The sequence below is a fragment of the Ambystoma mexicanum genome, chromosome 3p, assembly GCF_040938575.1.
Source record: "Ambystoma mexicanum isolate Mex_15411 chromosome 3p, UKY_AmexF1_1, whole genome shotgun sequence".
NCBI lineage: Eukaryota > Metazoa > Chordata > Amphibia > Caudata > Ambystomatidae > Ambystoma > Ambystoma mexicanum.
The window spans coordinates 1,225,865,466-1,225,877,978 of NC_090925.1; the positions used below are offsets into that span (position 1 = coordinate 1,225,865,466).

General features: G+C 48.7%; 1 protein-coding gene across 1 annotated transcript in view; it reads left to right on the forward strand.

Moving 5' to 3' along the window:
- Nucleotides 1-12,513, forward strand: part of RUFY1 (RUN and FYVE domain containing 1) — a 1,926,102-nt gene that overhangs the window by 636,950 nt on the left and 1,276,639 nt on the right. The window lies entirely within an intron of this gene.

The window sequence follows — 12,513 nt, forward strand, 5'->3', positions numbered from 1 at the left end:
TTTGCACCGAAGTAAAACTCCTCCTTACCAAGTAGGAGATCAGGTATGGCTAGCAACTAAACATCTACCCCTCAAGGGTCAGCGAACTTTTAATCCCAGATTCATTGGGCCTTACCCCATCAAAGCTATTATCAACCCAGTGGCCTTTAAACTCGATTTAGCATCCAACATGCGGATTCATCCCGTTTTTCACGCATCTCTTCTAAAACCAGTACAACCTGGAACCAGACTGTCTGAGCCCCCAGGCCCTGTCCAAATTGATGGAGAATTAGAATTCGAAGTGAAAGACATTTTAGATTCCAAGATAGTTAAGTCGAAACTCTTCTATCTTGTTGATTGGAAAGGATATGGACCTCAGGAAAGATCTTGGGAACCCAGTAACTATGTTCACGCACCACGATTAATTCAAAGATTCCATCGAAGATTCCCGCACAAACCAAAACCCCCGGAGGAAAAGACCTTGGGAGGGGCCTTGAGGGGGGGTACTGTCATGATGCCTACCTCTAAGGAGCCAGGCCGGGCCCAGCAACCCCAGAGGCAGACATCATTTTCCCCAGGGAAGTCTCAGCGGGCCCAAGTCGGGGCCCTTTGGACTCAGCCCTGGCGCCTTAGGTGCCAGGCTCATAGCGGACCCCAGTCCTGGCGCCTTAGGCGCCAGGCTCATAGAAGAGGATATGTGTTTAAGTGCTTGGGTGCACACTTACCTGATGCAGACCTTGCTGCTTCATCCAGGCCCTCTTGAGGCCTGAATGGAACTACTTAACCTGTAGGACTACTTCACCACCCGGGTGTGGTCGGGGAAGGATACATACCTGATTGGTGGAAGGATACATACCAGGAACTTCTTCCAAGGTTATTTAAACCCCACCCGAACAGCCACACATGCTTCGCGTTGTTCTGCACCTAGCAGCTGGACGCTCACCGTGTCAGCTCCTGCATCCTGGCTTCGGCCGCGCCTGCCAGCACCCTGGAACACCTGCAAGGGGAGAAAGGAAGAGAATAGGAGAAGAAAAGCCCTTAGCTGCTAAATCTGCATCCCAGAGTCATTTCTCCAACGGCCCTGAAAAGGAAGACATCATTTTAAAAGCATTTCGTTTCGATCGCTGCAGCGCTGCATTTTACTCACCTTTGCAAGGCGCTTCCATCTTCAGCAGCGATCTTCCGGATTCAGCTACGCCCCGGCGCCTAGAGGAAAAAAGACAAGAACAAAGGTGAGAGGGAGAAAAGGAATAAGGAAAGCTCAGTTTCCTTTTAAGTCTTACCTGTTGGATTATTCCCACTGCATTTCGGGTCCTGCCGCTTCCTGGCATCTCCGGACCCCCGGATTACCTGAGCGCTCATCCAGAACTGTTTCACTTCGGGTCGGCGCCATATCTCCGGCACTCCGAACCCCGGCCCCTAAGGGGAAAAAGTCATAAGCATTAGCGCTTGCTGCAATTAGACAACGAACATTATTATTAAGCTTGAACTTTTGAACAGAACTTTTACAGCGCCTTACCTGAACAGTCAAGCTTACCTGAACTCCCATCAATCCTCAATCCAGTGAAGTAACTGGGTTTCAACGCGCCCCTGCATCAGAAGCAGGATGGAGAGCTTATCCTTCCAAACCCTAAGGTGAGGCTTCACGGGGAATCGTGGAGGAGGTATCGTGGAGGATTGGAAGGGAGTGGGAGGCTTGAGCATTGTTCCACAGTTGGTAATACTCCCTTTTCATGCACAGGAGGGTATCCAACGAGCCAGGGAAGCCAGAATAGAGGGGCCCTTCCTGTCCATCTTCAGAGTTCTGCGCCTTCGACGCCGCGCCTCCGTGGGAACCAGGTAAGCGTTATAGTATACCCCTTATCTCCCAGAAGGACCATTGCTGGGTCCATTGCAAGATAACAACTGTGATAGATTTAATGTGGAAGAGAACCTCTTTCAAATAAAACTGAGCCTTGACACATGACCACCACGTTTGGAAATAGGTTCCAATGTCTTTTCAACCCCTCCGGCATGTAGCTGGGTATGCCTAATTCATTTTATTGAGCCTATCCGGCGACAGATCCCATCTATAACACAGTTTTAGTTGACATTCCTCATCAGTCGCACAGCGAGATGCTCTGTGAGATCTCTCCCAAATATGTCTCCAAGATTTATCGTAAAGGTGCTACCCCAAATCTTCCCATTTTAACACGTAGAGCGACCGTTCTTAGTTGTCAAAACGATCTAGGAGTTTGTAAAGAGTTGATACTTTTGCTCTGGCCAACCCAGTAAGACATATCGCTCTCGTCACCCTTCGTTTGATCTCAGAATTGGAGGCCCAATGGCATAGCTGCGCATATCTAAACCTCTCACTTTAACCGAAAGGATCAAGGGACCTCGCCTACATATAATTGTCTTAATTCTTTCAACCCCCCCACCCGCACTCATGCCCCGAGTTCATTGGCTAAAACCTGGATTTCGAACCCCTGGCGAGAAGTCTGGGTTGTCGAAAATGGGAAATAATGGCCCTAGGTGAGGAATGCCCCATCTCGCAATTGCTTTTTTCCATTATGCTGATGAGTGTCGAGTTGATGCCTGGAGGGGATAGATCATTGGGTGTTGTTTGACATTCATAAAGGGGAGCAGTGCAAGCGAGATCTTAGACAAGTCTTGCTCCATCTGGGGCCAGGCGATGACTGAGCCCATGAAAAGACAGATGACAGCTGCGCTACCAGGTAGTAGCAGTATATGTCTGGGGCATCCATACCACCCAACCCAGAGTTCCTCAGCCAGACCCTCTTTGAGATTCGAGGCCTCCTATCTTTCCAAATAAATGAGGATATTTTGCTCTGAGGCCTATGCAACCTGCTAGCCAGGGAAGGCTAGAAAGTGATATAGCCGTTTCGGCTCCAGGCTGATTTTTATGGCTGTGATACGGCCTAACCAACAGATCTCTTGGGTCTTCCACCAATACTGTGAGTCTCTCAGTTCTGCCAACAGGGGAGGAATGCTGATCTCAAGAGTGTCTTAATATCTGATGGAATCTTGCTACCCAAATAGCATATCGCATCTAATTTCCATGTTATTGGAAATGTAGCGTCCTCGCAAACCTCAGCAGCAGCGGGAAGGCAAAAGTGCCAACAGATCTGCCCCAGAGCAGGAGGGGGCCAGTGCCACCCTGCAACAGGACGCTGACCCGCAGCAGGATGTGGCCTGAGCCGCCCTGCAACGGGAGCTGCCCCAGCACAAACCCAGGAGCAGGGAGACAACATAGCCCCTCCAGCACCCACAGAAAAAATGTAGAGTGGAGCCACGACCATACATTACTGGACAACAGCTGACAGGGGTACCCATAGCCATAGGGAGCGCTCTGTTTCCTTTTCAGGCTGGCATTACAGATGGCGACGATCCTCAGGAACAGCCTGGCTTTCTGCTGGGTTGGAAGAACAGTCCTTCAAGACAGCCAGCGAGTGTGGGGAAAGGGAGGATACAGACTGACATGCCCCTTTTCAGCCTTCAGAGGCGGTGGGGCTGTATTAGCCAACATCCATTATGGTGACAGAGGAGGATTTAAAAGGGGCAGCACATGGATGTTCATGGTGTGTGTTCATTCTCATTGCAGCAATCCTTTGAAGAGAACGTGGTGGAAGAGCAGGAGTACATCTGGGCATATTAGAAGAAGGAAAATACAGAGAGGAACAAAGAGAAGGTTCAAAAGAGAAGCAAAGGACCAGGGAGGTCCAAGGGAAGAGAAAGGACAGAAGAGACGTAGAACGGTCCTGGGAAGAACCCTTCAATGATGTAATTGTGGTAGGAGACAAGACTCTATAATAAAAAGTGTTCAGCATAATCAATCTGGTCTGTGCTGATTGTGTCAAAAGTATCACACCCCCTAATTCCCACGTTGTCTCGACCCTGAATGGCAAATCGCTCCATAGAAAGAGCAAACAAGGGAATAAGAGGGCAAGCCTGCCTCGTTTCTCTTGCTATTGGAATTCAGGGCATGGACTTCCTGGTGACCCAGATTTTGGTCGTAGGAGCTAAATAGTTGGCTAGGAGACATTGCTGAAAGGTCGGGCTGATGCCACCTACCGTAAGAGGACCTTAAGATAATTCCAGTCCAGCTGGACATCCAACGAGATAACACCCATTTCCCACTCCATAGTTGAGGCTTGCTCAACCGTATTAAGAATCCTCCTTATGTTGTCATGCGTGGTCCTCTGGACGATCAAGCCTGTCTAATCGAGGTGAATCAAGCAAGGAAGTGCGACCATGAGATGGTGGTGTAGGATTCTTGAATAGATCTTAGTATCATAATCGTTATGGGTCGGTAGGAATCCAACAAAGTGGGATCCTTACTGGGTTTTAGAATTTGATTAGTTGACGTTTTTTGCCTAGACGGGGTGATGTTCCCTGTGGTTGGGAATAATTGAACAATTTTGTCAGCTGGGGGTTCAGTAGGGATCGGAATGTCTTATATAACTGCAAGGTGAAGCCGTCCAGACACTGGGTTGTATCTTTAAGCGCTTTCATTGGTATCTTAACCTCCCCCTCCTCCTCCTGCATTAGCTATTCACATTGTTGCCTAATTTGCTGAGGGAGGCCAGGAAGGGCTGCAGAACAAAGACAATCTTGTTGGGTTTTGGCATCACGTGCTGACATGGCCGTGGAATACTAATAGTGGACCATGTCGAGCTTGCCAAATCCATCTAGCAAAGCGAAAATATTATTGTGGGTCTTAGGTTTAGCTATTTTATGTGCTAGATTTCTGCTTGCCCTGTTCCCCCTGGTCTAGTAATATTGTTTAGTTTAAAGATTGCCTGGAGGTTCTTTCACCCAGGTGAGCCTCTAGTTGGGCCGTAGCGATCTTTCGTTGACGCATGGCTTTAACTGAGCCTGATGCCTTGTGAGCCTTCTCCCTCCTGCAAACCTCCTCCTCCAGGCCTGCTTGAAATCTTTCCCTCGTTTTAGTGTAATTGGACATGTGTTTTGTCAGTATCCCCTGGATGACCCCTTTCAAAGTATCTTATAATAGCTTGCCTTAGTTCCTGGTATATCGCCCTATCTTTCAGTATTGGATCGTATAGTCTCCAATGTTTCCTGTTTGGGTATTGAAGCCCTATACCAGGAGCCGTTGTGAGATAGGAGCATAATGGGGGAGGACCCTTGTTTCAATGTGAGCATCTAGTATACTGAGGACCAAGCAAGCCAATTCTAGTAGTGTGTCAAGTAACGATAATCCTCTATGGACATGGGAGAAGTGAATGTAGTCTCTATCGGAGCCATTCTTAAATCGCCAGGTAGCCATGAGACCCAATTATCTAAGGAACTTGGTAAATGCTAACACATTCCTGAAGCCTACCTGTGCAGATGGTAGTGTTTTGTCCATGTCGGGGTCAGGGGCACTATTGAAACCCCCACCTACCACTATTGTGCCGTAAGAAAGGCCTGTGCTCTGGGCAGTAGGTCCACCAAGAAGAGTTCTTGCTCATCGCTGGGCGCATGTATAGAGAGAAATGTGAATGTCTGTCCCATGTTACTACCCTTGAAGACTATGAAACTCCTCTTTGGGTCACGCAGGAGGCTTATGCCGTGCAATCAGTATAGCTACACCTCTTTTTTCCTTCCCCCATCCTCCTAATGCAAAAAACCCTGTGTAGTGTCTATGGGCTAACCTACATTCGTCTGCTCTTAAAATGTGAGTCTCCTTGGGTGAGACATTGTGGTGAGGAGTGGATTTGTGTTTGGTTGGTGAATGTGGAGCTTGCATAGCTTAGGCGACACCTCTGAATAGATCAGTTAGCTAGTATGGCTTGAGCACAGGCAATATGATTTGTAGGACGGTGTAGGGCAGGTAACAAAAGCATTGTCGTTAAGGTATGGTGTATCGTGGGGTTACTCTCTTCCGTTCTGTATCCTTTAGACATTATGGGGGTGGGATAAAGTTGTGTGGGTGTGGCGGGGGGAGCTAATGTTATCTCCTATGAGGTCTGTATCATGCTTATCACTGTGTGGGGCAATGGTAGCAATGTTGGGAGTGCATTTATTTTTTGTGTTGAAAATGCAAAAATAAATTAATAGGAAAATGAGTCTTCTGAAGGAAAACTACTGACAGTAACATGCTGCATAATTTAGCTAAGGCTGATTTCCTCTTAACCGAGGAGTTTAAACTCTGGACATTCCAGGTTAGCATAAAGAGGGTGCCTTCCAGCTCACATTCATGGAGGTTTGTCATGTGTTTTCCCCTCAGCTTTACATATTTCAAATTGCCCCAAATCGTAGCAACTCCGACTGTTTCCACTGTCTGTTTTTCGTCCATCTCAAATATGTTTTCCCCCATAACATTTCCCCCACCCCTAAAACTCTCAAGTACCCCAAAACCAACTATAATTTTAGTCATACTTTAAAGCCAAACTTGGAGCACTCTTGAAGCGATACCAGAGATTGAGGAGAGAAACCCTATCGTATTACTCCCATAGACCTTCATCTGGACCCTTATCTAACATGCACAAATGCCCTCCAGGCGTTGATCCCCCAACCCCGAGAATCTTCAGATCAACTGTAGTGTTATTGCCAAAGTCATCACACTAATTCAGGTTGGGTCCTTCTGATTTTGTCAGAGATTACTAGATTTGCAACCTCTTCCAACTTTAGTCCACAGAACAACACTGGAGGCGCTCCGCATTGGAGTGGAGTGTGATGGTTCAGCAAGGTTGGATGGCTCGAAGTCCCCAAGTGGTGACAGCTGTTCAGCCTCCGCCGATTTGTTCATCCAATTCTGGTCTGAGAACGTGACCAGTAATGCTGTTGGGAAGCCTCATCTGTAACATATCTTTCTTTCCTGAAGCCATTCCGTCATGGGTTTCAGCACTTTACGCTTGGCCAATGTCACTGGTGCGAGATCTTGATATAGCATGACTGTAGTTCCTGAGAGGTTGTTAGAGGGGATTGTGTCCTCCGACGTATTCCACATCTATGACAGTAATCACCACAGCTGTGCTGCCTCAGAATTTATTTTGCCGGCATAGGCGTCCTGCGTCAATGACGTCGATACTCTGTCCTCGAGGGCCTCTGTCGAGGGTCGACGTCACTGGATGTTATATCTAGGACACACGGGTCACGTAGCCTCAGTTCTATTTTTTCCGCGAACGTGTTCACCTCGGAATCTTGGCACGCTTGATGCTTCTACTTCGTTTGTGAAAGCTTGAGAATATGTCTTCGTCTTCTTCTACCCCGAAGTCGGGCTTCAAAAAGTTTCGGGACTGTGGTGCTAAAATGTCCATTACGAACCCACACGACGTCTGCCTCTGGTGCCTGGGCGAGAACCACGCCACCGACGACTGTGATGACTGCCAGTCCCTGAATTCTAAAGCCTTGCGGGAGCGGAAGATGAAATTGTCGGTAGGGTTTCTAAGCCCCGTAAGTCGAAATCCACTGGGCTTTCGACCGACGACACGAGGGGCGACTCTCCGCCCAGGGGGTCCCGGTCTCGGAGTGGTTCTGCTTCCCACCGGTTGCCTTCCCCGTCCTCGTCGGAGGACTCCGCCAGACGGCGGGTAGCTTGTCCCACCAAGCATTCATCGCCGGCAGAATGGGATTCCACATCAATCTGTTAGAGCTGAGGGCCGTCAGGCTAGCCCTGAAGGCTTTTCTGCCATCTGTGCGGGAGAAGAATGTCCTGATTATGACAGGCAATACAGGGGCCATGCACTACCAAACAGGGGGGGCAGGGTCACTCCCACTGTGCAGAGAGGCGATGCAGCTCTGGTTCTGGGCCATCCAGCAGGAAATTTCGATCGCGGCAGTTCATCTGGCCGCCGGCGAAACCGCGGCAGCGGACGCTCTGAGCGGCAGAGCACGGTCTCTCACGAGTGGGAGCTGGTTCAGGTAGATCTTTTGGAGATCTTCGCTCTTTGGGGGACCCCACAAGTGGATCTCTTTGCCACCAGTGTCAACCGGAAGTGCGAAAGCTTCTGCTCGTGGGAATTTCCCCTAAGAGGAGCCTTAGGGGACGCGTTCGTAGTGGAGTGGTCCTTCCCACTGCTGTACGCGTTTCCTCCAGTCCCCGTCATTCCACAAGTGTTGCGGAAGTTACAGAGGTTCGATTCCCGAATGATCCACATTGCTCCGCCATGAGCCAGGAGAGCGTGGTACCCAGACCTTCTTGACATGTCCATCTGCCCTCCATGCCATCTTCCCTATCGAGATGATCTGCTCTCACGGGAGGGGTGTCGGGTTCTCCATCCAGAGGTCAACTCTCTCAGCCTTCATGCTCGGTATCTGAAAGGTTGAGGTATAAGGATTGGGACCTCCCTGAAGACGTGATGGAGGTGTTGCTTTCGGCCAGAAGGCCAGCAACAAAATCCCTGTACCGTTGCCGTTGAAGAAAGCTCTGCGACTGGTGCAGGGTACAGAATGTGGATCCTTTTCAATGTTCGATTCCTGTGGTTCTGTCTTTTTTGTTTTCATTAGCCCACAAGGGCCTGCAAGTGGGTACCATTAAGGGTTACCTGGCGGCGCTGTCAATATTTAAGTGCTCGCCTGAGGAGTGTTCTTATTTTAAGATTTCTTTGATTTCTCAGTTTCTAAAAGGGCTACCTAATGTGTTTCCACCGTCACCTTTCCAGGTGCCGGGATGGGATTTGAACTTAGTTCTAAAGTTCCTAATGGGAGCTCCATTTGAGCCCTTACATTCTTGTACAGTGAGATTGTTGACCTTTAAAACTGTATTTTTAGTTGCAGTTACTTTCGCTCGCAGAGTGAGTGAGTTGCAGGCACTTTCCGCCAAGCCACCTTTCACGGTGTTCCATAAGGACATGGTTGTCCTTAGGGTTCGTCCTTCTTTTCTTCCAAAGGTTGTGTCGGAATTTCATTCGAGCCAGAAGGGAATTCTTCCAGCGTTCTATCCTCCTCTGCATCCTGGTAAGGTAGAGGAGAGGCACCATAGGTTAGACCCTAGGAGAACTTTGAGCTTCTATCTTTCACGGATGTCCCAGGTCAGAGTGGACGATCAGCTTTATGTAGGATACACTGGAAGGCGTTTAGGTCAAGCTGTGTCCTAGCAGACCTTGTCCAGATGGATCATTCTGACGATCTCTGAATGCTACCGTTTGGTGGGTAAGGACCCTCCAGTGGGCTTACGGGCTCATTCTACTAGGGGTGTGGCTGCCTCTACTGCTCTGCAGAGGGATGTTCCCATTCGTAACATTTGTGAAGCAGCCACATGGGCCTCTGTCCATACTTTTGTAAAACACTATTCCCTGGACTCTATCCATGGGCAATATTTGGCCTTTGGTAAGCCGGTCCTCTATTATGCAATTTGATTGGGCATTCTAAAATTCTTAATTCTTTTTCCCACCTCCAGAAGTTGGTACTGCTTTGGGAGTCTGTCATAGATGTGGGATACGTCAGAGGACACAATCCCCTCAAAGAACAAGTTACTTTCTTACCTGGTAACATTCTTTCGATGGGATGTTCCTCCGACGTATTCCACATTGCACCCTCCAAGCCTGCCCCTCTACAGAATTTCTTATGCGATTGCAGCTTACGTTTCCGCAAGGCTTTCTGCAGTCATATTGCAACTGAGGCTATGGGTGACGTGCGTCCTAGATATAACATCCGGTGACGTCGACCCTCGATGGAGGCCCTCGAGGACAGTGTATCGATGTCATCGATGCAGGACGCCTACGCCGAAAAAAGAATTCCGAGGCAGCACAGCTGTGGTGGTTACTGTCATAGATGTGGAATACGTCGGAGGAACATCCCATCGAAAGAACGTTACCAGGTAAGAAAGTAAAAGTTAATCTCAGTGAGTTGTCTCTATTTCCATAATTCGTTCCTTGCGTATGTAGAAATGGATCCTCGTGCGGACAGTGGGAGAAGGCATTGTTGTGCTGGACCAACCGGATGAATCCAATGGGTCCGGAACAACTCCACCACTACATTATCCAGGTATTTAAGTATGAAGCGAAATAGGCCATTCACATAGTCCCCCCCCACATCAGCATTCTGCTACGTGGGTCGGGCCCCCACCCTCGCGTTATTACGGCAAGAGTGGTTTTGTGCGTCTTCCTATTTAAACTCCATTATATCCGCCTGAGACTTCAAGGCTTTGTTTTATTGGGCCGATTCGCTGGTTTCATACAATTGTTCGCAGAGCATCATCTCGTCCCCTACAAGGCGCTTCTCAGATTCCTGGTTTTGTTTATCCAGAGAGGATATTTTGCAAGATGTTTCTGCGATACTGCCCAGAATTCCCATCTTGATTGCAGAGAGCCAGTTTTTTTAGGTCGAGCCCAGTTAGGTGATTCCATTGCATTTTTCCCCTCATGGGTTTGAGCCACTGTGACAATTTCAGTTGATGTCTGTCCTTTGCTAGGTTTAGCCATACTGCGTGCAGTGGAGCAGCCCAATGGCAGAGAGCCCCTTTGTAGAACCCCATCTTCAGGATTTAGCCTCACTCAGTGTTTGGGACTTCCACCACCTGTGTAGGAGAGCAGAGGAATAGTCCTACAGCTCTGGGACCTCGCCTGAATCTTCGTCTGGCCACAGGGGAATCCAGTCACCCCCTGCACAATGGCACTCCGACTACTGTGCAGGCCGCAGTCTTGTCACCTCGCTCCTGTGTGTGCTCACACACCACCCAAGGTCAGTCAGCAGCGTTGCAGGGGCAAGAGTAGGACCCCACTCCTGATCTGCTAACCGGTAGCAACTATCGAGGAGCTGCGTCCTCCACCAGCTAGAAAACTGAGGGAATCATAGATGAGGGGGCTGGAGCAAGGACCCCCCCTGGACGCTGATCTGCTCCACAACCGACAGGGATCACAAGTCGGATTGCAGATCAGCAACCCACTATGCCCCTGCCACGACCGTTGAGCGCAGTTATGACACAGGACCTCGCTCCGGGGACCCCCAGCCGACATGCCCGGTCTCACTCCGAGGATCACTGGTGAGCCGATCCTATGTTGTGCGCTGTTGGCTCCTCCAGTGCCACTCACCGGCTTCATTAAGGACACGTTTGCCCGTCAGTTAGGGTGCCTAGATCTCCAGAGCCAGTACATGGGGACGCTGCTGTCGGCAGGTGAAGCTGCCTGCCTGGAATGACCACCTCTGTTCACTGCTCGGTGGCCACCCCCACGAATGTCTAGCTTGGATCGGCGATCAGTCTGCGCGGTTGGACCATGACTCGCTCCGCGGCTCCAGCAAGGTGAAACCCGAGACAGGGCATCGACAAGGACCAAATTCAGGGCTTCAATAGGCCTTTCATCCCCAGGATCTCTGGAGGCACTTAAGAGGTCATGTTGTCACTAGGCTCGCCAGGCCATGCCCCATGCTCCAAGATTCTAATCTTAAACGTTCAAATTGTACTCTCTAAAATTAATGTACACAGGCAGATCAAGGCATGGTCCACATATTACGGTTCATAAAATCTAAGAAATAATGTTTCATTTTGTTCTCCTTAGAGAAAATGTTAATATTTTTAATTCCACATGTATATCTATTGCAGTTTCCACAGGTTAAAAGCACACCAGGTTTATTTAATCTCTTTTGTTTGTCCTTGCCTCTCTGAAAGTCTCATCTTGTTCATGAATATCCCATGTAGAGAAATCGAGCATAGCAGATACTAGGTCGTGCTTCTCTGCATGAGTTACAATTTTAATCTCCCAAAAGAATATTCCAATGCTTGAACAGAATCCTGAATACATTTAATCTTTGGGCATACAATATTGTAATGAATAGCACTAGTTCCGTCCCTTTTTTCTCTGTAGTAACAAGGATAACTATCTATATTTTCTAGTTTGATTTCTTGATGGTACTCTTGGTGTAACCTTATTGTCTGAATATTTTTGACACCACTTCCTCTTCTATAACCTTTATTCAGGAAGCTATTCCTCCAAGCTCAGATGAAATTTCCAGCTAGAGTATTTTTTAATATTCTTTGAGGAGATGTTGGCTGTATACTCTGAAAATGGAATCTCTAGCAGTAGAATTTTGGAACACGCATGTTGCTAATTATCAATTATTTTACATTTTAAATCTTGGTCCTCAATGTTATTTTTACTACGAGTACTGAATCTTAATTCTAAATCGTCAACGTGACCTGCACTGCAGACATGGTCAGTGACCTCTCTCTGGCACCCACGAGCAAACCGTGGTGGATACTGGCCATGTGCCGTGGTCTCCAAGCAACCTTTAGTGGCCACTGGCCTTGGCCAGTGTACAGTTTCCACAGCCCCCCCAAAGGCATTCGCGGTGACCAGTGCACACTTCAAGAGACAAGGCTTTTGAGCCTGAGCGAGGGCCCCCAAGCCACCCAAAATGACCATTGACCATGTCCAGAGACATTCCAGGGCCTCCACCAACCAAATTGCCAACTGTCCATGGCCAATGGAACTGTGCCTGGGGCATGGCCTTTGACCCTGTCCTATACCCCAGCAGTCCTCTAGGAATGGTGACTGGACCATGCTTATGGTCACACCCAGTGACCACATTCCCCATTGCATATTTGCAGCCATTAATCACACTGTGGACGAGTGGTGGCCTGAGGGTCAA